At 37.2% G+C, this 23362-nt stretch overlaps 1 protein-coding gene across 1 annotated transcript in view; it reads right to left on the minus strand.

The window, feature by feature from the left end:
- The window catches only part of ncoa3 (nuclear receptor coactivator 3), a 90466-nt gene extending 67104 nt beyond the window's left edge, over positions 1-23362 (minus strand). Inside the window, exon 1 of the mRNA XM_056467700.1 lies at positions 23266-23362. The gene's annotated coding sequence lies outside the window, so the exon portion shown is untranslated. The remainder of the gene's footprint in view (positions 1-23265) is intronic.

Here is a 23362-nt window from a genome sequence, read left to right on the forward strand (position 1 = left end):
AGCAGATGCACACTAGCACTGTGCAATGTGACCAAAAAAAACCCCCAGCAAAATCTTGGTTTTCAGACGGGGTAGCAGAGAGATAATGAGAAGTAAACAAGTCTTTTGGGTGCTGGTGGGTTAGTTGGTTTTGGATTGTCATACCATGGATAAACATATGATGCAAAGACCAGCAGTGGGTGACTGTAAAGGCCGGGACACACAAAGCTGACAGGAAAGAAATAGCGCAGATGAAAACAAACTGTGTTGTTGCTTCATGTCAGCTCACGTCTGAACCAAAATGATGCCCATTAACACACCAAACAGATGAAAGTCGACTGAAATGAGAAAACACGTTCTGCGCCTCCATTGGAAAATGTGTGTTTCTACACCCCAGAGGGCAGTATCTGTTTTCTCATTCACAAGGGAAACCGGAACTTTCAACATGCACAAGCAAAACGTAAACCAGGCAGCGTTAAGTACCTTTATCACAATAATTGTAATCACTACGGAGGGATAATCTAATAATCCATTTTGTTTGCAAATATTTGAGAAATGTAGTGAAATTACAGCCAGCCTTTTTGTGTTCCTTCTTGACATGAATTGTTCACTTGCTACGTCATTTCACTAAGTCATGTCACACTCACGCACTTATTTTTGCTGAGTAACCAGTCAGACCGCTCTCTTCTGACGTACTGACAAAGCCTAACCATCGGCTTGGTGTGTCCTGGCATATTGATAGACCTTGTCTTTCAATGAAAATCAATCAATCCTCCAAATGATTCTTTCCAAAAGGCTGCAAGTGACTGTCTTAATAAATAAATTACTGAATACATGAATACTCCAATTTTAATACGATTAATACAATAATCTGATTAAGAGTCTACAACGTAACTAGATTTTGATGACCTTAATCAGACTAAAGTCATAATCGAATTAAATAGAAATGGAATTAAGACATGTGGAGTATGCCTATTTTAGTCGCATTATTGCAGTGCAGTACAGACATGTAAACACCTTAATCAAACTATTACATTTTGACAGGACGCAAACACAGCAGTTGTAGCAACTTGACGTAAAGTTAAAAATGAAATGCCAAAATCACATATAGTGTCATGAACCCGAACTGTTGTTTCGTGAAACACTAGAGGAAACTAGTGTCAAATGGTGACGTAATGGCGCTAATCAAACTATGTACTATAACATGTAAAACAGAAACATGATAGGAACATCCAAAAAGCAACTCATGTAAACACTCTAATCGTATTACTGCTGTAACCTACCAGTCCTACTACACCCATCACATTTTTGGATTGAACCTGCGATTCTTGTATGAGAGTCATTTGCTCTAACAAAAAAGCTAAAGACCATGGCCTCTTGTGTCTGTCGCTAGAGCACCTTCTGAAGTCAGAAGAGTGAGGTTTACCTGCAAAGCACTTTGCTAGATGGCCTCTGTTACACTGACCCCTCTAAACCTCACTCCCATCCTGGACGAGCCCCCACATGTAGCCCACCGGTCCTCCTGCACTCATCTCCTTCTGAGCTGGGATCGAAGCAATGATTCTTTGTATGGGAATCAGTTGCTCTAACAAGGAGGCTAAAGACCATGGCCTCTAGCGTCTGCTAGAGCACCTTTTGAGGTCAGAGGAGTGAGGTTTACCTGCATAGCACTTCGCTAACTGGACTCTGTTACTTTGTCTTATTCAGATTAAGGCAAATAATTAAATTACTGACATCCATGTAAACACAGTCATTAAACCATTGACTAAAAACAGATTCATTCACAAACCAAGTGAAGCTTGGGAGGCACACATTTGTTCTGATCAGTTTGATTAGAACTATTTAACTGACGAAATAAAACAAAAACTCAAAATGTACTCAATAATAACTTCTTGTTAATTGAACTGTTGTATAAAAATCAACATTTACGATCTCATATGCGCATTAATGCTTGTGAAAGCTGCACTCTTCCTTCTTTAACATTGTAAACCCAATCAAATATTATTAATAAAATGCAAAACAAATAGACAAACCCATAGAGGCAAATTTTGCGATTTCATAACTTGAATTTCTTAGCAAAATAGATGAGTGTAGTGAGATGTATACAATATAGATTAGCCTATAGTAAATAGATTACCGCATAAAGTAGAGAGAGCTAAGAATAACTGTGTAATCATTCATTTTCTTTCGGCTTAGTCACTTTATTAATCTGGGGTCACCACAGCGGAATGAACTGCCAACTTATCCAGCATATGTTTTATGCAGCGGATGCCCTTCCAGCTGCAACCCATCTCTGGGAAACATCCATACACACTTATTCACACTCATACACTACGGACAATTTAGTCTACCCAATTTACCTGTACCGCATGGGATGTCTTTGGACTGTGGGGGAAACCGGAGCACCCGGAAGAAAGCCACACGAACGCGGGGAGAACATACAAACTCCACAAAGAAACGCCAACTGACCCAGCGGAGGCTAAAACCAGCGACCTTCTTGCTGTGAGGCGACAGCACTAATTATTGCACTACCGCGTAATAACGGTGTATTAAGGTGCACAATTTTATTCCATAATGGTAAAAACTGTGATTTCCACTGCTATAATATTATATAAATAATTATCATGTTATAAAAACAAACTTCCACTTACATCCACTAAAAACACTTATCACTTAACACTCATTCTTGTACAGAGCTTCCATGTTCAAGGTCCCCAAGGTCATAACAAATATTTTTGCTGGTGGTATTTTTATTGCACTTGTTGTTGTTGTTGTTGTAACTGTTATTATAAATCCTATTTTTCATCATAAAAAAAAATAAATAAATAAATCTAATACACTACAATTCAAATAGACAACGCTTTATTTAAGAAAGTAATACTTCAATTCAATATAGACCCATTAAACTAAAAGTTTTATTTTTAAAATAGCCTAAATGTGTTTCTTCTGACAGACAGACGAAGAGTCTTATCCATTATCATTTTCACAAATTACAACATTAAATATATTTCAAATATAATCATGACAATAATAGCAGCAAACAATATCAATTATAGCAATATAATAGTGATTTATACAATTATATAGTAAAAATAAATACAACTATTATTACTGTTAGTATTATTAACTGCTACTACTATTATCTTCATCATTATCATCAATATTATCCTTTGAAACCAATGAAGTGAATCAAGATAAAACGTTGTATTAGAAGCTGAGTGTGCTTGAAAAATGAGCAGTAGATTAAATGCAGATCAAAAGTGCTCCTCTTCGCTGTGAAGCACACTGTGCGTTTATATTTATTAAATTAAATCACAGCCTTTTGAGGTTTAATAATACCATATCACACCAGGCCATATCGCGATTTCGATTTTAATCCGATTAATTGTGCAGCCCCAGTGTGTACACGGTGCTGCTTATATGGGTGCGCCACAGGCCTACTTTGTGATTCATAACATAAATCTGTTAATCCAACTGTGTTACTGTAACAGACCACCAGATAATAAGTCAATCCTGCTGTGCAATACCAACACATAGACACACCAGCATTTTGAGTCCTAGATCAGGAGAAATCATTTAGAAATCGCTTTCCCTCTCGCTCAAGAAACTGGCACACGCGCCCCATACCAACAATGCAGAGCAAAAACTGCAGAGTTCAGGAAAAACGCTGGCAGAATCACCTCCGCATGAAAAAAAAAGAGGGAGAGAGGGACTGAACAACCAAGCATGAGAGCAAACAAAAATGTATTAGAACACAAAGTCCATACTATGCAAATTCATTCATTAATCTATGACAGAAAGGGCTTTCAACAGCCTGACAAGAGAAAGAAAACGACTACAAAAGTGAGGGAGAAATGCAGAGAAGAAAGGAACATGGGGTGGAAGGGTAGCATGCGCCTGGTCATCTGGACTATTGGGTCAAATATGGACAAACTAATTCGTCGAAAGAGTTTCAATGAACATAAATTGAGTTGAAACCACCTTGTATTTCTTTTTCAGAGCGTAGCCTCAGTTTTAACCCAGTGAGCTAATATAGCATCGACTCTTTGAAACACATAAAAACCCAGCACTCTGAGGGCAAATGGAAAAAGCAGAGGGTGGGCCTCATTTTCCTCATAAAAAAGCCCATTTAAAGAGCACAGCTCCACTCTGAAAAACATCCACGGATTTTTGAACCCAGAAAGAGAGAGAGAAACTTGTGCAGCCACTGCATTTTTTTTTCCATCCGTGTTTTTTTATTTTTTCTTGAACTCATGTTGACTGCTCTGCGCCGTTGAACAACTTATTCATTCCAGACTGTGACTGTGTCGATTCCTTTTTCCAGCCTCCGCTCTTTTTTCTCCCTCCCTCTCCTTCTCTCTCCCTCTCTCCGAGTAAACAGAGGAAGAGCGTAGGCTCCATTCCAAACTGGTTCTGGGCGTTCCTGCGCAGCTCCGGCAGGGTCAAAAGTTTACAGTGGTTTTAATTTCACCTTTCCTCAGCCAATCGCAGCGCAGCAGCTGAACTCTGACCTCTACAAAAGGATTCTACTGGCAGGAGGATCGCTGCGCTCTTTGGCTCTGCCGTCTTTCACTGCACGCTTTCTTTTACTACTGCGTTTTCTTGCTCTCCGCTTGGGGTTTTTGTTTTGAAATCTGTAAAACGTGGGATTTCAAACCATGTTTAAAGTGGGACGACTCCGTTTCACCACTGATGGTAAAGTTGTGTTCGTATTGACTGGTATTATTCTTATATTGACAACACATTACAAATATTACATGTAAATGATGACAAAATAACACAGTTTATTTGTAATATTATTTCTACCTACAGAGGCTTGGTAAAACTAGTCTTTTCTAGAGCAGACATTTTCAAATTGGATTATTTCGTATTAACAGCGAGCAAAAAGCTAATAACAATAAAAAAAACACATTAAAAAAGGTCTGAAACAAACCATAGTGCCTTTCTTTCTTCTAAAACAGCTGGTTCTCGTGCAAAACAAACTGAACGCTTTTCTCTCCTCCATCATCCTCATTCACAAATCAAATTATGCAGTTTTCATAGTAAAGTGAGCTAAGTGCCCCATGCTGACCCCATGCCTGTGACCCCTTCTGTTCTCCAGGTTCTCTTTCCTCTCCCTCACCACATGCTGCCCCAACACGGGCTAAACGCCAGCTCGACGTAGGCTAACACTATTAAAAGCATGTTTAAATGACTTATGAGCGCTGAGACAACAGAAAGGTCGAACGGGCCGAGCACCCAGGGAGCACGAGAGAAAGGCTGAAGACTGAGGAACGCTCCGATATTGAAGATAAAAATCAACTAATCGAGTTTGAACTGCCAATACGTTCGATGAAGCTCTGTTGGGTTCAAAAGGTTTCTCTGAATATTTCGACGTTACACTCTCAGTCACCTTGGCTGCCAGGCAAGTCTTCAAGTTATTTCAAGGAAAGGAATCAAGCTTCAAACAATGGAAGGTCTGAGACTAGTTAAACTGAAACAGCCACACTAAACGTTTGATTTAAGACATTATTTCTTTCGTTTACAATGTCAAAAGAGATGAAAACGTGTGCGGAGGGAACAAAGAGTCATGCAAAAATAGTAAACTAGCTCAAATTTTCCCAACACACCTCAAAAACCACAGATATCCTTTGACCTTCCTCACCTCAATTACACCAAAACAAAACTAAAGCCTATAAATAAACCTGGAAACTTCCTGTAACGGTGGTTTCTACATCTAGATCTGCTAAAGCAAAGCACCATTGGCACTATGAAGAGCAGAATGAGAGGGGTTAAAGGCCAGTTGCTTTTGTTAGCGTGTTCTTTTCTTAAAGATAACCCTTGACCTGTTCTGGGGTCAGCAGTGCTCTCTTGCCACTGCTGACGGTGTCTGACTGGGTGCTGAGTGAGAGATCGGTCACTACGCACTGATCCTGAACACTGTTTGGTCAGATGCTGATTGGAGACAAGCACAGGTGATGAGTCAAACTGTCAGGCTGCATTGTGACACTTTCCTTTGCTTAAAAAAGGCACAACCATCTTTTAACGTGTTCTGATTTCCTAAGCATCTGACAGAGCGAATCAATCATTGTGGAACAATTCCCTCTGTCAAATATTATAACAACACTTGAACAGGATCTTCTGCATCAAAAGTTACCTAAAATCATATTTGCTAATTTTTTACCTTCATACTATTGCAATCCTATTTGACTTTCTTTTTTGAAACTTAAGTTGCTTTAGTAAATGTGTAACAAACAAACGCAAACATGTTTTTTCTTTTTTCAAAGTTCAGAAATAAATACTTCTGCCAGACGATTCCATACTCAGTGATATTAGTCTTTCTGGATCAATGAAATCAGTTGAATCTTCTGTTCGTAATGCAACACTAGGAGGATTTCTACTTTATAAGTGTTTTAACATAAGAGCGCCCTCTGGCTTTTGGAGGATTTAATGCTGATCCTACAACCTTGCTTTGCTGACAAGATGTCCATGACAATTCCAACTTTGCTCAATCACGTTTGGGATTTCATTTCGACTAATGGGGTATATGCACATGGACTTTTAATTTTTAGACAGCCAGGCCGACATCTTCCAGTGGTCTTCTCATAACAAAATCGCCACGTTTAAGATCTGTTTTCTTTAAAAAGAAGTGATCTTCACTGTCTAATAGATATCTGATATAAAGTGATTCTCAGATAGGACAAGTAGCACAGCGCTAAGTTTAATGTTTCCCTACTACCTCTTTAAAATGAACATTTATTTTAGCCCAGTATTTTCCATGGAGTTTTGTGCTAGCCTGTTGACACTAACCGTGCTAGAGTTTACACAGTCTATCATCTCATTTTATGCTTGAACAACTAAAGGAATGCTTAAGTTTATTTAACTGGATGTATTTTAATACATTAATGTCGATGCTGTAAAAGGAACGTTATTAAATTTAAAATAGTCACAGAATCCAATTCAGAAACCTTTTTACCAGAAGTTTACCGTAGGCAAAAAAAAAGCTTAAACGGCATCAGTAAATCTTGAAAGTACACAACTATGTTAACTATAGTAACAATATGCTACTTTTTTGCTATTGATTTTTGTTTTGCTTCAAATAAAATGCAATGTTGTGGTAAGTCTCAGAACAGTGTCATTTAAATATTATTTAACATTATTACGGTATCTAGAACATTTCTACAGCTGTTAAGTAGCTTTTTTTAATAGCTTTTATCACTTTTTTATAGCTTTCAATTTCAATTTTCTAAAAAATCTGTTAGTTCATTTTAATGTAGGTTAACAGAGCTGTGTACATGCATAGCTCTACTATTTTCTTTTTTTTTTGCGGTTTGTAGTCCAAAACCACGTAATGATATCAAACCATGAAAACTATGGAGTGCAGTCATTCAATCACATAAGCATTACAATATCACTCAGTCGCACTGAGGGTCGTGCCGAATTAAGCCCAATTTATACTTTTGCTTTAAATGATCACCATACCCCACAGCATCACCTGTGACATTCTCTCTACGTCGTCGTAATAATACTTTTGAAATGCTAGTAGGCAATAGGGTTTCCATGTTCGACTGTATCAAGTTTCTTTGTCCGTGTTTTGAGTTTTCGCCAGAAATGTGTGCGATGCTACAATAACAGTTAGTTTAAACTCCTACTCATTCAAGATACAATAAGGAACTAATTTTGTATGTTCAAAAACTTTAATCATGTCGGCGCCAATAGCATAGTGGTTAAGTGGTGTTCACGGTGACACCCCTAAAAAATAATTATAAAAAAAAAATAAAAAATTTAAATCGTGAAAATAAACGCATAACAAAAGTATCTATTTTGATCTACTCTGCGAGACTCGAGACTTGTTCAACACTCGTTCTGCTCCCATGGCCCATGACTATAGTCCCTGCTTTTCCAAGCCAGCCAATCACAGAGCTGGTGCACTGCATCATCACAACGTGGTTGCATTTTTTGGGAGGTGTACATCAGAGTCCACATTAGGGTTTGGCGAAGGTTATGCAACTGTTTTAAGGCTATGCCAACCCTACTGGACCAACTTGGCAAAGAAATTGGACTTTAATTCTTGCATCTCCCACATGCCTGTAGAATAAATTCATAATATACATGCTTGAAGTTGATAATGGACAAACGTGAATAATGAAACTACTGAGTTTGTTTTAAAGCCTCACTCAGTTAATAACAAAAACTAGGGCTGTGTGATGCTGGAAAAAAAAAAATGGCACTGCAAAATTTAGTTTTTTTTGCGAAATACAGTGGTCCGTCACTATAACGTAATTCATTTTTCGCAGCCTCACAGTTTTGCCAATTTTTTTTTTCGTAATTTTGAAATGCTTTTTTTCTACAAGCGCATGCGTGTTCTGCGTCCTGATTAGCACATTGTGTTCTGCAATGCATACTGATTGGCTGTAGACCACTGTCAATCAATCTCCATGGCGTGTCTCCTAAATGCATTCAGCTTGCCAAACTTAAATAATTTAAGGTTTTTATGCATTATAAAGCTTAAGCATCAAATACATACTGTGTATCGGCCAATCAGCATGACAAGGAATCTTGGTCAGAGCATCCCTACTTCTGGACATGCTAAAGTAAGGTAGAAGTTACGCAGCTGTAGGGTGCCCTTACAGAATAAATAAATGAAGATCAAATAGTTTTGATCCTTGATTTCATTCTATAATACTGAACTTATTTTTCTACAAAGATTCAAACTTTGAGAGTGTGTTTATTAAACAGAGAAAAAGTTGTATAAAGTGTGTAGTGAGAGGTTTTACGGCTTTTAAAACTTCTATAATAATTGTAAAAAAGCTGACTACTTTGCCGATTTTGCCTATTGCAGGCTATTTTTAGAATGCAACTCCTGTGAATAACGAGGGACCACTCTATATTGCAATATGAATAGAATTATCATAAGATAACTTAACTCTATTTGGAAAGAATTTGATAATTTTTACATTGACTTTGATGGTTTTGTAGGGAGTGCATATGCATAATATATAATAAACTAATTACAAGCATAATTAAACAAATGTATAAAATAATAATACAATAGAACACATATACAAACACAAAAATGGAGAGTCTAATATTACTGAGGTACAGAAATTAAATCAGATGTAAAATAACACTTTATACAGTAGTCAGCATTAGAATTGGAACAAAAACTTAAAGTTGTCCTAAAACTATTCAACAACACCCATTTATGTCTTAAGATAATCTTGAAACAATGAATGAATTAAAAATACAATTAAATGTGGTTTAAAGTAACAAATTTGATCATTTTTGTGCTTCTTGGTTTAAATTTGCTTGAAAATCTTGCATAGTAAAAGGCCTTAAAAACCACTTAACTCTATTAAGGTTGAACTTTGGATGTATCCTGTACTGTTTTCTGGTTAATTATAATTCCAACTCCACATTGTAGATTCTCCAATGTGACTATTGCAGTTTCGCATATTAATATATTAATGCCGAAATGATATACTGTGCAGCCCTAACAAAAACATTGTCTCAAAACAATTAGGTTGATTGATAAAAATTTAACAAAACAGTTTTAACACACCATTTGTAACCCCACTGTGGCTGAATGCATCATAACATGACAACTGCTAGGCTAAAAAGGTCACCGTAGTAGTCTACAGTGGAACTTTATATCAAATATGCTACAGGAGTTACAACAAGCTCCTTTGGGATGCTTCCTATAAAATGTTTACCATGCACTACTCCTATGCTAAATACAAAAGATTGGATTAATGCACCCACTGAAATGCCTCAGAAGAAAACGACAAACATCTAGACAGGAAATGAATGCAATAGATCACCCAAAACACTGTCAGCCTGCGTTCTTGGCATCAAGGGTTGTGTGTCATCGCTTGCAAACCACAAAGAGTCAAAGGTTAAAGCAGCTCACGCCAAAATGATGCGATATATATAGCGATAGGAACCTTGGCCATCTGTGTATACATAATTCAAGTTTAATTAAAATTTAGTAATGACAAAAGGCCAATGCGATCGCAAGCTGCTCTATTAATAGTGCATTGGATAGATGGACCTCCTGGAGGGAAGAGGACGCCCATCATCTTTTCCACAGCGAGGAGAGCAGTCCCCGCCCACGACTGGCCTCGTCACCTTGACAACAGGCCACAAACATGAGTGAAGAGGCAGACAGACAGCAGAGAGACCAGGATGTAATCTGTTTTACCACACGCTCTTGGATTCTAACCAGTAGGGTGAAATGCATTTCCAACCCAAAGCCATAAGACCCTCCTACATCCTGTGGCATGAACATCTAAATCCAGACTCCTAATACGGATTGACGTTGACACTCAGGTCTTTCATATATCTGATGCAAATATGCATTTTAGCCGTACTGGTCAAGCGTAGATTGCGGTGTCCGTTTGGTCTGTCACGCTCTTTTTGATGAGTGGCACATGTGTCTCAGGTGTGTGACCGGTCCCGACAGCACACAACGGCTGCGACAGTGGCTAATTAAAACATAAATGATGTGATTAAAGGGACAGACCATTGCTTTCCCCACCTGGTGCAATCTTTTTTTATGTCGGGGGGCTGATGCATGAGGTGCATCTGCTCTGCTGCAAAGCCGTTTTTTCTCGCCGAGCTTGTATTCTACCTTTGATTAAATCACCGCAATGCTAAAATCCTATTCGGCGTTGTCCCTTCAACATCATCAGATTATCAGCCTGAGACAGAGAGATTATGGACTGTGTGACGCTCCTCAGGAACAAAGAAAGCTGATGCCTATGGAAATGCACGGAAGAAAAGAGGGGTGCATCAACCTTGGATGCAAATAAGCTTTGTGGTTTGAAGGTAGACACTGAAAAAAAACAGACAGCAGGCAGAAACCACTGTCTACTTCCCAAACAGTGATGCAGAAAAGCGCATTTGTTTATATTTATGATGTGCATAATGTAATTTATATTGGTTTGATTTTTTTAACTAACATATTAAAGGGTCTTCTTTTATTTAATTGTATTTTGTACATGATTATATAACATATAAAACATTTTGGATTGAATTTCCAGCAGAAATATAAACATTTAATTTCCATCCAACACTCAGCAAACTGTCCCTTGCTCTTTAGGTTTTCTCAGCATTTAGTTATGTTTACATTGTAAAGGTATTTTAGAATTATTTTTGCGTTTTTATACCAATTTATTATGGATCTTGCATGTTTTTCTACAAAATTTTCTAACAAAATTATATAAAATGTAAAAACGTTGGTGTTGTATTTCTAACAGTAGTGTGCAAAAGTTCTGTAATGTTTTAGAAGTCATTCTCTTATGCTTAACAAATTTACATTTATTTGGTCGAAAGTAGAGTAAAAACTAAAAATCATTTCCCATTTAAAAATTACTGTCTCCTACTTTAGTTTACTCCACTTTTCAATGGCTATGTTTCCAAGCACCTATTTTTTTATGCACATTTGAATATGCGCATTAAAAAAATGGTTGATGAAAATGCCAAGATGGGCATAAGTTTTGAAAATACACATAAAAACGCATGCGCATAGCTGAGTAGGATAAACTTTTTATTTGATAAGAAAGATGTGCATATGCGGCGCCAATGGTGTAGTGTTTGGTGCGTTGACACATGCACTCCGGTGCTCACGGCAACCAGAGTTCGATTCCCACCTTGTGGTCCTATGCCAATCCTTCCCCTCTCTCTGCTCCCCATGCTTTCCTGTCAATACTCTACACTTTCCTATCCATTAAAGGTGAAAACCCAGAAAAAAAAAATAATAATAATTAAAGATGTGCATACACTATGATGAAAAGACTTTTACTGAACAAAATCCAGTATGCACATTAAAGAAAAAAGTTATGTGATGTTGTTATAAGAGATCATGTAATGATCTAAAAATATTTGTGACAATAGACAAACCAGCAGGCTGAGAACATTGTAAAACATTAGAAATGTTGTTTTGGTCAATTTAAAACACCTTAATCATTTCAGTATTAGTGTTATTATATTATTAATTATCTCCAGAATAGTCAAGAGCATCTGTGGTCCACATATAACAAATTCAAATGCCACCACACGTTCATTGCATGTCGACATTTGTCTTCTGAGGCGCAAGTCATTTATTAAATAAGAAAAAGATTCACGCAGCTTTTCCTACCGCAGTAAATTCCATTTTTACTGTTGATATTTGGCGCCAGTTAATTAGTAAGAGACGATTTTGTTTCTTTGACTTGTTGGATGGAAACGTTGATTTTTTCGCACGTCTTTTATGAAATAATAATTATGCAGGTTTGCACAAAAATTTTATTTGCATCTTTGGATGGAAACATAACATCAAACATTCAGAAATCCTTCTGAAATTCTGCCATTGTTTGGAGCCTATTTGGAAACTGGAAAAAACATGGAAATTCAAATGGTATTCTGAAATAGAAATACTCAGAATTGTGAATTTTGATAAACACAATGCATCATTGCTGGCCTTAAAACGATTGTTCACACAAAAAAAGTTCTGTAATTATTTATTTTTCCTTCACCTGTTTCATAGCTCCTAGTGTCGTTCTTCTTTTAAACACAAAAGAGGATATTTTGAAGAAAGCTGTCAACCAAAAACCATTGACTAGCATAGTGTTTGCTTGTTTCTACTGTGGAAGTCAGTGGTTACAAGTTTCTTCAAAATATATTTTTTGTGCGAGTTCAACAGAAGAAAGAAACTAATAAAGGTTTAGAACCTCTTGAGGCGAGTAAATGTTCATTTTTGGATAGATTACCTTTAAACTTTTGACTTACTGCAGCCCATCTGTAGGTGCAAAAAGAGGGGTGCTCAACCCTGGGTGCAAGAGGTGAGAATGGGTTACTACACAGAGGAAAGCTAAGCGCAGAGTCGTAAAGGGAGAAGAAGAGAAAAAAGGCACAGTTCAGGTTTAAGAATTCCTTTCATATGTCAATAGTGATATTCAAAGACTGAACACTTTAATTGCATGTGTGTGAGACTAAATTTGTCCACATGACCCACAGCTGCACTAAAACAAAACTCTCACCTGGCACAAATGAAAGTTACTCTGTTCTTTCATGGAGAGAAAGACATTCTGATTAGTGCCAGAGCAATAAATCAGCTTTTAAAAACACATTTAACCATGAAATATAATATTTTCAATAATACGCTCACTCAGTATGTGGAAAACACATTAATGAGAGATGCACAGATATTGAAAATTTGTACGATACAGATAATTGGTAACTGTTTTATCTGGAAGCAAATAGGATTCCACCATTACCCTTTTTCTGGAACCGATCCAAAAATTTGACGATAATCCGATACTGTGCCATATTTTTTTACATAACACAGTTTCTATTGAATTTAATTTGAACTTAAGCACTTGAATATATATCTGTACTTCACATTAAACTATCAAATAGCTTCAGAACATTTGGGATATAGTAGGCATACATGACAACTTTCTAGCGCCTTATAATAGTCTACCTTCAAGGCTTTTGTTGGCTTTTAAATCCCACAGAATATAGCGAACGTGCAAGATCAGACTTGGATCGGTCCCAGCTGGTACTCAATACCTGATCCAGCAAAAACATGCGTTATCGAAGCCGATATCAATCCAAGTATCAGATCCTTGCATCACAAGAAGCAAATAACCAATAAATTAATAAATACAAATTCTTGATATGACTTTTTCTGAGTTTTATTACAAAACAAATTGTAACCAAATATAGTAGAGTAGTCAACTGATTTTGTTTAAAAACCCTAACAACAGAAAACACTTATCAGATCAAATGTGTTCTAATCGCGTTTCCACTGAGAGGTACAGCACGGGTACAGGCTTCAAAATGTACCCCTCAGAACTGAGACAGCACTACAGCACCTGCACACGTCATCATATGTCATCACGATCTCTTGCTTCATATGAGATCAGACGATCGTGACTGCTGTAGTTATTCCAGTTGCTTTCATTTTTAGTATTTATCTTCAAGAAATCACTGAAGGCATAGATCATGTTATCACAACCATCTAATGTGGCAATAAGATCGTAGCTATACTGTGCATTTACACCGTGGCCATATTCATCTATGTTAAAACACAAAAACAACATTATAGCAGACACTATAAAAAGCTCATTCCCAGCCACAAGACTTTTCTGACAGGGTATTCGAGTGTCATCGAGTGACAGAATGTTGTGGGACTGCTATACAGGAGTTATTGTTATGGATTATAGATTGCAAAATTTTTCGGTTTTTATTTTTGCGTTTTTTTTTTTTTTAAGCATGACGGTAAAACATGAATGCGGTTATGAATCTATTAAAACATATGTTTGTTTGCTGTAAAAATTCATAATAATGACAGATAAATATATACTAATTTGTGGATCTCCTTACTTACGGGTTCAGCAATACTGACGTTGCGGCTGGTGTATTCTGGGAAATTTTCTTACCCCTAGATTTCAAGTGTGGTCCTGAAAAATCTTTGTTCGAAGGGCTAATCACCCCTTCCCCTTAGCCCTACACCTTCAGGCTAAAGAGAATTGGGACACCCCTACCCCTTCACGTGAACTCGCAAAATGAGGGGGAAGGGCTAAGGAGTAGAATTGGGATTAGGCCTTAGTCCTTGTTTGGGTTCAAAAACAACACAAAATATAGCCCAGAGTCAGTGCAAACCTCTCATATGTGTCTTTAATAGCAAATGTAACCTCTTGTTAGAAAGTAATTCCGTCATTCCAAGTTCATAACAGTCCATAAGGTGATGATAATAATTAAAACATGAACAAACTGCCATGTTTATGTTGCAGAAAGCATCATTTGCTGCTGTTTTTTCTGGCTTCTCCTTTGTTTTTTTGCTCTTCACTCTCGTGTTTGTCCGTTTCTGAAAGGATCGATATCAGAGCGCTTCAATGATCACAAGCACGTTATTAATTTGAGCTTAACAAGTTCATTATTTCAAATATAGACGCACGGCGAGCTCTCTGGAGAAAGTGAAACCGCTCGCACTTTTAGACGGGCTCGTGAAACAACAACAGGACACAGCAGATTTTGTTCTTCTTGGCTTTGTGGCTGCTCATTAACACGGCAATGACAAGGTTTGTTTTGAGCTAGGCTCGACCATGGTTTTTTATTATTATTATATGTATATATTATTACGGTGTAATGTCTTGGCTGTGTTTTTAAAAATGCCGCTTTCTTTGTTTTCATTCTCCTGCTTCTGCGAACCTATATCTCTGTAAACCTATAGCCTTTAGCTGCACATCTAGCTCCAACTCTTGGTACCCTTTTTCGAGCTAGGTACCCTTTGCATAGAGTTCCCAAAAAGTGGTACAGTACAGTTCGCTTTTAGGTGCACTTTGACAGTGGAAACGGCCATAAAAGCGTACCGAACCATACCACTCAGTGGAAAAAGTTCATTAAATACCTCTGGAAATAACCCAAAGTGCATAAGCATAAAACATCAAGGATCCCATTTACACCTGTATTTAGCAAAACACACCTATAACCGAACAAAAAATTATAATAATAATTAAATTTTTAAAAATATAAATATACACGCATACCGCAAGCTTTGTGATTGGTCAGCTTAGGTAGCCGTGATGTTGCTGAGAGCTGCAACCCGATGGAGCGAGTGTTTACAAGTGTCGAGTTCCATAAAGAAGCTGCAGATGGAAACTATTGTTTCATGTTTACCTTATAATTAAAGTTGGTGCAAGTCCGCCAGTTCCCACCTCTGAATGAGCAAGATTTAGCTACTTGTAGCGTTCAGAAAAACAAAACATCTGAGAAGAAACAACACAGAGGAACATTTAAACCTACTGCCAGCTAGGGTTGCGGAAGTGTTACTGCAGAGCAACACAAACAGCATGCAAAATAATAAATGCACGGCTACGTGCAAGGCAGTCGCCGTGGGTCATGCCGATCACTTGACACAGAAGTATGAACCAGCTTTTACTACCAAGTGTTGCCACATTATGAGAACAAAATCTTAATTAGTGTCACAAGCATCATGCCTGAAATCTAAGGAAAGAGCAACTTAGACATTGTTCGAAATATCTCCTTTTGTGCACTCACATTAATCATACTGGTTTTGGAATGCATAAAAAGATGACAACCTATTCATTTTGCGTTGATCTAATCCTTTAATTGTGGAGTAAATACTGAACAGTAATTCAGCTCAGCTGTAATTCACAGTACAGTGAGGTTTTGTAAGTGTGGAATTCTGAGTAACTCTCCACAAACCTTTCGTCAAATTGGGGGGTGGGGATGCTGGCAAAATGAAAACAAGGTGGCCGCTAAGCAGTTGAGAAGTTCATCCAGAGTTGACTTTCTCTCTTTCCATCTACTTCTCTCTCTCCCTCCCTCTTCTTCCTCTAGGCTTGACTGCCGGAGAACGCATCTGGTAACGTTTACCTCGTGACTTCAAACTTTTCTCTACTATTATACAACAGGGCCCTAAACACAACACAAACACACACCAAGTCTTGCTAACTTTTTACAATGGTAACAAGACCAGACCAGGGCCTTACCCTCCTGTGGGCTTATTCAGGTGAACCCGTTTTACGAGCATTCTTCAGCGGAGGGTGAGAAAGCCAAAAAAAGAGAGGGAAAAAACAGGAGTGTGCACTTTTCACTCTTCAAACCTTGTTAGTCATTTTCCCCCTCCACCTCTAACAAAAAACCAACAACGGAATCTGATGGGCGCTGGAAAATGCAACAACTCGCAATGAGTAAATGACAAACAGAGTGCCGCTGCAGTTTCCTTTCACCATCTCAGGAGAGTGTCTGTATGCACATAAAGTGTTTGCATACATTTCCAAGTTTCACTTTCAGACACCCACAGCACTGCAGAGCTTCCTTCCGCGTATGTGTGCATATCGTGCACATGCCGACGCCAGACACATCCAGCTCGTCGTCACCGCCCGAACGACCTTGAGCCAGTCGTGCAGGAGTGTCGTCATGGCAACACAGCTTTACACAAGCAGCCACAGCTGGATGCAACTTACACATTCCTCTTAAATTCGACTTGTGCTATAGGACTCTGAAGGGAGCTGTAAAATGCAGCCGACGTGCACGACGACACTCGCACGCAGATGCCATGCAGAGGCTCTTAATTATGACTCATAAGTTTCCAAATGATTCGAGCTGAATTTTTGACTTATGGAAGACAAACCTTCACAGTTCAGCTCTCTATCGGGTGTTGCTTGTGAGTGGTGTTGCTTATTAGCCAAATGAGCATGAAGACATTTTTTAATTTATTCCACGAGGTGGAATAAACAATCTAGCATCCATTCATGGATTTACAGGAATGAAGTGAAATAAAATGATTACTCTCTATGGAGAGTTCACTTTACTTTTCTGCTTGCTTCTCTAGTTAGCAGACTGGAAAGTTTCAGCAGCCTACAAATTACGATGATCCCCAAATCGGGAGTATTTATGTCTGAAATGTTTTTGTTGAGGATTTGAGCAGGTGCAATAAATCATTAATATGCAGAACGGTTTAGTTCAGCCAGAATTGTAAGTTATGGCGTTCTTTCATAGAGAGTAAGACATTCTGGTTAGCTACAGGTTAGTAAATCAACAGTTAGAAAAGGCAGCTTACCCAAAAAAAGAAACTTTTGCCATAACTTACACACTTTGTGGAAAACAGCCAAAGAGCTAGGCATGCATCGATATGGAAATTCTAGCTGATACCAAAAACCGATAAGTCTTGATGTTTGGGAACCTATAAATGATATTTCAGTTGATTAATACAAATATAGATCAGAATTTTTCTGAGCCAGATTATAGTAACTAAATGCAAACACGTACAATACACAACTTTACATCGGAAAAACAAAGAAAACTGCTAGGAAACACCAAAATATTTATTTCTCAAAATCACTTACAAATTGAAGTGATATCCAACAGTCCAAATGATTTTCACACATGCAGCATATATCTGATATATCTGGATCTACCGGTGAATATTACCAATTCTTTTTATCGCTCAATATTTGTATTTTCTGGCTGATAATGGTAGCTTTAAAAATTTTTACTTTGTTTGATAGAACAATATTTGTCAGATAAAACTATTGAAAATCTGAGAGTTCAAAAATTGCTAATGTAATGTAATGTATTTTTTATTTATTGCCATGTCAGCAACCAAGGCTATTTTCATGGCAAGAACATTTCAATATTAAATAAACAATTAAGAACAACAAACAAATGAATACACAAGTTAAATAAGATGTTTAGTGTTAATATATGATAAGAATTCTAAAATCTTTTCTGGTGTCACTTTGTTAAAAATGTCCTTAAGAGAGTTCTTTTCATTAAAAAAAAGTCTTCTAGAATCATTAAAAGCAGGACAGTCCAGTAAAATGTGTTTTACAGTAAGGTGAGTTTTGCAGCACAGACATTGAGTGGGGTCTTCACCTTTGAGCAAAAAAACATGGGTTAATCTTGTATGCCCAATACGACATCTGGTAAAAATTCAAAAATTGCTAAAAAAAACATTTTTTAAATTTAATTTTCATACATTTACGGTAGGGAACTATTGAACTATATGAATACACCTTAATAAACTTATTGGGCTTTTCACAAGAAAAACAATGGTGTGCTTGGTTTTAAACGTAAGTTTATTCTTTCATGAGTTATTTACAAGCCCCCTCACAAATACTAATGTATTCACCAACAATTCCCATTTTATTAAGGTGTATCCATATAAATGGCCCACCATGTACATTTCTATACAAATTGTTAATGCTTTGAGATTTAAAAGAGTACCCCTACAATGACTAAAGCCAAAAAAATTAGAGGATCCATTAAATGGGACAACATTTTCGTCTGATAAATTTTCAGTGGACGAAAATTCGGTACATCTCTAATTTCAACACAATTTTAGATTCCTATTGTTGCACATTTCTGCTGTGTGATTGGCTTTTAGATCAATATAAAGTAAAAGTCCAGAGCTTTTTATTTGTTATTGACATAAATTTTATCGAGATTCAATGTAATATTGTTTATCAGCCCAGCCCTAATGGAACGTGATCTTTTTTTAATATTCGAATGATTTTTGGAATAAAAGAAGAAATCTATCATCTTGACTGATACAATGAATTGTTGATTATTGGCAAAAATACATCCCTGCAGCACAGAACCATCTTTGTGGTCCAGAGTAGGCATGGGACGGTATAGGATTCTGACGCCATGGTAACACTGGATAGAAAATCACGGTATTATGGTATTGTGATAACTGCTCTAAAATATGTTTGTTACTCGTTCTTAAATGTCTGGGTAAACAACACCCCCCCAACCCCCCCCCCCCCCCCCCCCCCCCCCCCCCCGCCCCGTCCCATGCATAGTCCAGAGTCATAAATATGAATTTATCAGCCAACCCCAAAATGACCCACTATCTTTCACTGTACCTGATATTGACAATCATTTTCAATTACCTGATCACACACAGTCAGTCAAGGTGCATTACTGATTCATGGGTTGAAATGAATCTCTTGAAAACTTTTGTTTAGATTTTCTTAAAACCCTTCCCCCTTATTTTGTCACTTTCGCTGGTGTGTTCAGCGCAACACACGACTACTACTCAATGAACAAAGCCACATCACATGACTTACGAGCGAACAGGAAAACAAGTGAATGAAAAGGATGTGGTTGGCAACTACGATTCTGATTGTAATTCATGTTTTTTGGGCGAAGTATGAATAGCTTGTTTTACTTTTTCTACTCACTTTTACTATTTAGCAGAATGGAAAGTTACAGCAGCCTGCTAACTCCAAATCTGCAGAATCTACGTCTGAAAATGTTTTCGTTGAGGATCTGAACGGCTGCAATAAATCATTAATAACCTGTAAGTTCCAAGCGGTTCGTTTTTCGATTCATTTTGCACACATGAGTCACTGAGATGTGAGTCAACCTCACCACGCGTATTAAAAGTTTACAGGGCTAAAATAACCCGCCTGCACCGACACCTTTAACTACTCTGAGCAAAAAGCCACTGAAAGTAGCAGGTATCACATTTCAATTAGTGCAACAATCAAGCTTTTGTTTCAACCCACCGCCACCAACACAAGCGCCTTAGAGCAACACTATACACCCCCCACCATTAATCTTACATTTGAAACAAACACACAGATACATGATATAACTGGACCATTTTCCCTGCTCTGAAAATAACCGTCACCCACAACCACACTGTTTTCCTTCTTTCACTCTCATGCAGCACTCAGAGAATGGCAGCATTTTAACTTCATGAAGAATTTGCGAACTGACAAATGCAAAATGAGCCAGGACGATCAGATAAGTGTCAGAAAGGTGACGAGAAGCACATTAGTCATTCTGTTACTTCAGCAGTCACAGTCTTACAGGGGTAAACCACAAAATATCTACGCCAAAAAGAAGTTTAAGAAAGTTTATGGCTCAACCAAAATTGTAAACAATTTAATTCAATGTCAATCTTCCATCCAACACAACAGATGAATTTTGGATAAAGACTTAAGTTGGTTTCTCAAGACTCAAAGCTGTCAAGCTCTAGGTTACAACTTTATTAAGGTATAATAAATGTGGGTTATATTACAAGACATTTCCGCAAGTCTTCTCAGGTCACATGATAGTTTGCTTAATAAAATAAAACTTAGCAACTGTTCATCTAAACACGTGAATTAGGTAACCCAGTTTAGAAAACTGGCCTAACTGAATTCAAATAACTGACCAATGTTGTTAACGATTACAAAAGCTAAAATTACAAGCTTAAATTTAAAGCTTAATATGAACAAACTAAATAAATAAATTAATTTTAAAAAATAACTGAATAAAAAAAATAAAAAAAATCAACTTACTTGAATATATAATGAAAACAAATAAATATGTACCTCAGTAAATCACCAAAAATTACCAGTAAAGTTAAAAAAAGAAGACAAAAACACAATGAACTTACCAAAATCAATAATAAGTTCATTTAAAAATCCAAATAATTACTATAATGTCACATAAATAATAATAACTTTGATTTGCGCACCAAAGTTAAGACAAAAGTTAGCCATTGGATGGCAAGATGATCAAGGAATAATGAATAAATTTTAAGTCTGTCATCATACAACGCAAGAAAAATGTACAACTGGGCAACTGGTCAACTTTTATGATACTTGAACAACATTTTTTCTTCCAGCTGTCCTGATTCATGCTTAATATATTAAAAAGACAATGCAAAGTTTAGTTTTTGAGGATTACTTAATTATACACCACACACAACAATAAAAAAAAAGTGTTCAAATCGAAACTCTGACAGTCCTTCAATCAAATCATGGGAAATCTTTTGCGCAAGCATTTTTTTCTTCCCCTGAGAGTGTCCGAGTTAATGAGTTATAGAGCCAGAGCTAACAAATGGACGAGGACAGAGAATCTATGCATCCTTTAATTCTTAACCCCATCTGCAGTCAAAGCGTTCAACACAAGATTGATTCATAGTTAATGCAGCCTGACGCTCGGCGTGTGAGAGAGAGGGAGCAGGGGAGAAAGGAACAGATAAAGGGGGAAGGGGGGGCTCAGCCTGCGACCAGTGTGAGGAAGAGTTCAGAGGGTCTTTTCCCACACGCAGTCAGGGCATCCATGGGTCCCGTAGCGTGTGAGCACCAACATACAGCACTATATGCAGCGGAACGCATGTTCTGTTCTAGTGCATTCAACTATTGAAATAATACATTACATTTGATATGCTGAATACAAAGCTGCAGACTCAACTAGAAATGTAATAACATAATTATTAGAAATTATTAGAATTATATATTACAATTCTAATATTATAACATAATTATAACATAATTATTAGAAAGTATACTGTGGAGGCAATAAAAGCAAATCAGTCACGGTTTCAGCAATATAATATTAAACAGGTAGAGTACAAGCATGTTATCTACCAGTAAGCAAATATGAACCAAATATATATAAAATGGATTTCAGGGAAAAGTTGGTCCAATAAATGTGGTTCTGTGATGTTTCTATAAATGGGCAGTGAATATTTTCAAAACGGTGGGATGTGGTCAAACTCTCCTAGCTCACAAAACTGCTGCAAATGGATCACTACATAATGTGAGTTGCTGTAAATTTAGAGGAACTTCCTCAAAGTTTTCCAGCAGTGCTGCAGTGCACTGAATACCTCAGGCTAAATCATTGCAATTAACATTGCAGGAGCGAAGAATGGGAGTGCTAAAATAGCGCGTGATGACTCTGATAAGATTCGTTCACGTTTCTGTGTCCACAATGTACACGTTCCAAACGTGCCTCTGTCATGGTGTCTGGATAGGGAGACACATCCATAATTACAGAAACTATTATAGCCAGTGTGATCTCCATCACACTTGATTATGACAGAAATAATAACCATTGAAAAATATAAGATTGATAGTACTCATCTTGCTGACTTGTGTATTTGCAAAATGGTAAATGCTGATTTTAAAGTGCATTATGGCTTTAATTGCTTTGATGCACTCTAGTTTGGTAGGCAGAAGCGTTAAAAACAATGTAATCATGCTCAGCATTGATTTGTTCATTTCTAACCCATGAAAATTTAATCTCCACCCTCTGTGTCACAAACCAGGAAACCATCTTGTTGTTTGGGTATTTTGAACTTCATATTAATGAAGTGAGAGCTGAAGCTACAAAATATCCTCATACAATTACATAACACACCTAAAAAATTATATGCTGTTGCAGTTTTACAATCAAGGTCAGAATGGAAAAAGTTGAAAGAATATATAAAAACTTTAAATATTTATGTTAGAAGAAAACTTTATGCTAAAACAAAGTAACTTCAGCTCGTGTAAACGATCAGCTGATCCAACAACTGGTCAACAAACTTGCTTCTGATTAAACATTATAAAAAAAGAAAAAACTTAATTTGTTGTTGTATTAACCTCGATATTATATAAAACAACAATGGAAATCACACAATAAACAACGTTACCTAAATAACTTATTTATTTGAGGTCGTAGTTCAACTCAAAGGACACAAACTGCATTCAAACATCCTCAAAACGATTATTAACTTGGTAAAACTGCGTTAAACTGTGTCTATGTAATGCCAAAATGTCCGTAAATATATTTAAAAATCCATAAACGGATCTTGTTGTGAAAAGTAAACAAACATGCTGGAGAATGTTGTCTCTGGCAACACTGTGTTACTACGATTATTGTCTCAAAGGCAGAATAACTAGGTGGCAAGATCCCCACCATGGACAAGAATCTGCTTCTCAATAACCGGCATCGCGTAACAATGTTTCACGAACACAACATTGTTCAAATGTCTTTGTTTACGATCGCGAGAAAGTGATTCGTTTCACTTACCGGTGTAAATGTATCCAGTGAAACACTCCAGTTTCTTTAAGCCACTTCTACGCATCCGCCATCTTCAGCATTAGCTATGTTTGTTTAAATGGGAAAC

This window comes from Danio aesculapii, chromosome 11 (genome assembly GCF_903798145.1).
Source record: "Danio aesculapii chromosome 11, fDanAes4.1, whole genome shotgun sequence".
In the NCBI taxonomy this organism is placed as follows: Eukaryota; Metazoa; Chordata; class Actinopteri; order Cypriniformes; family Danionidae; genus Danio; species Danio aesculapii.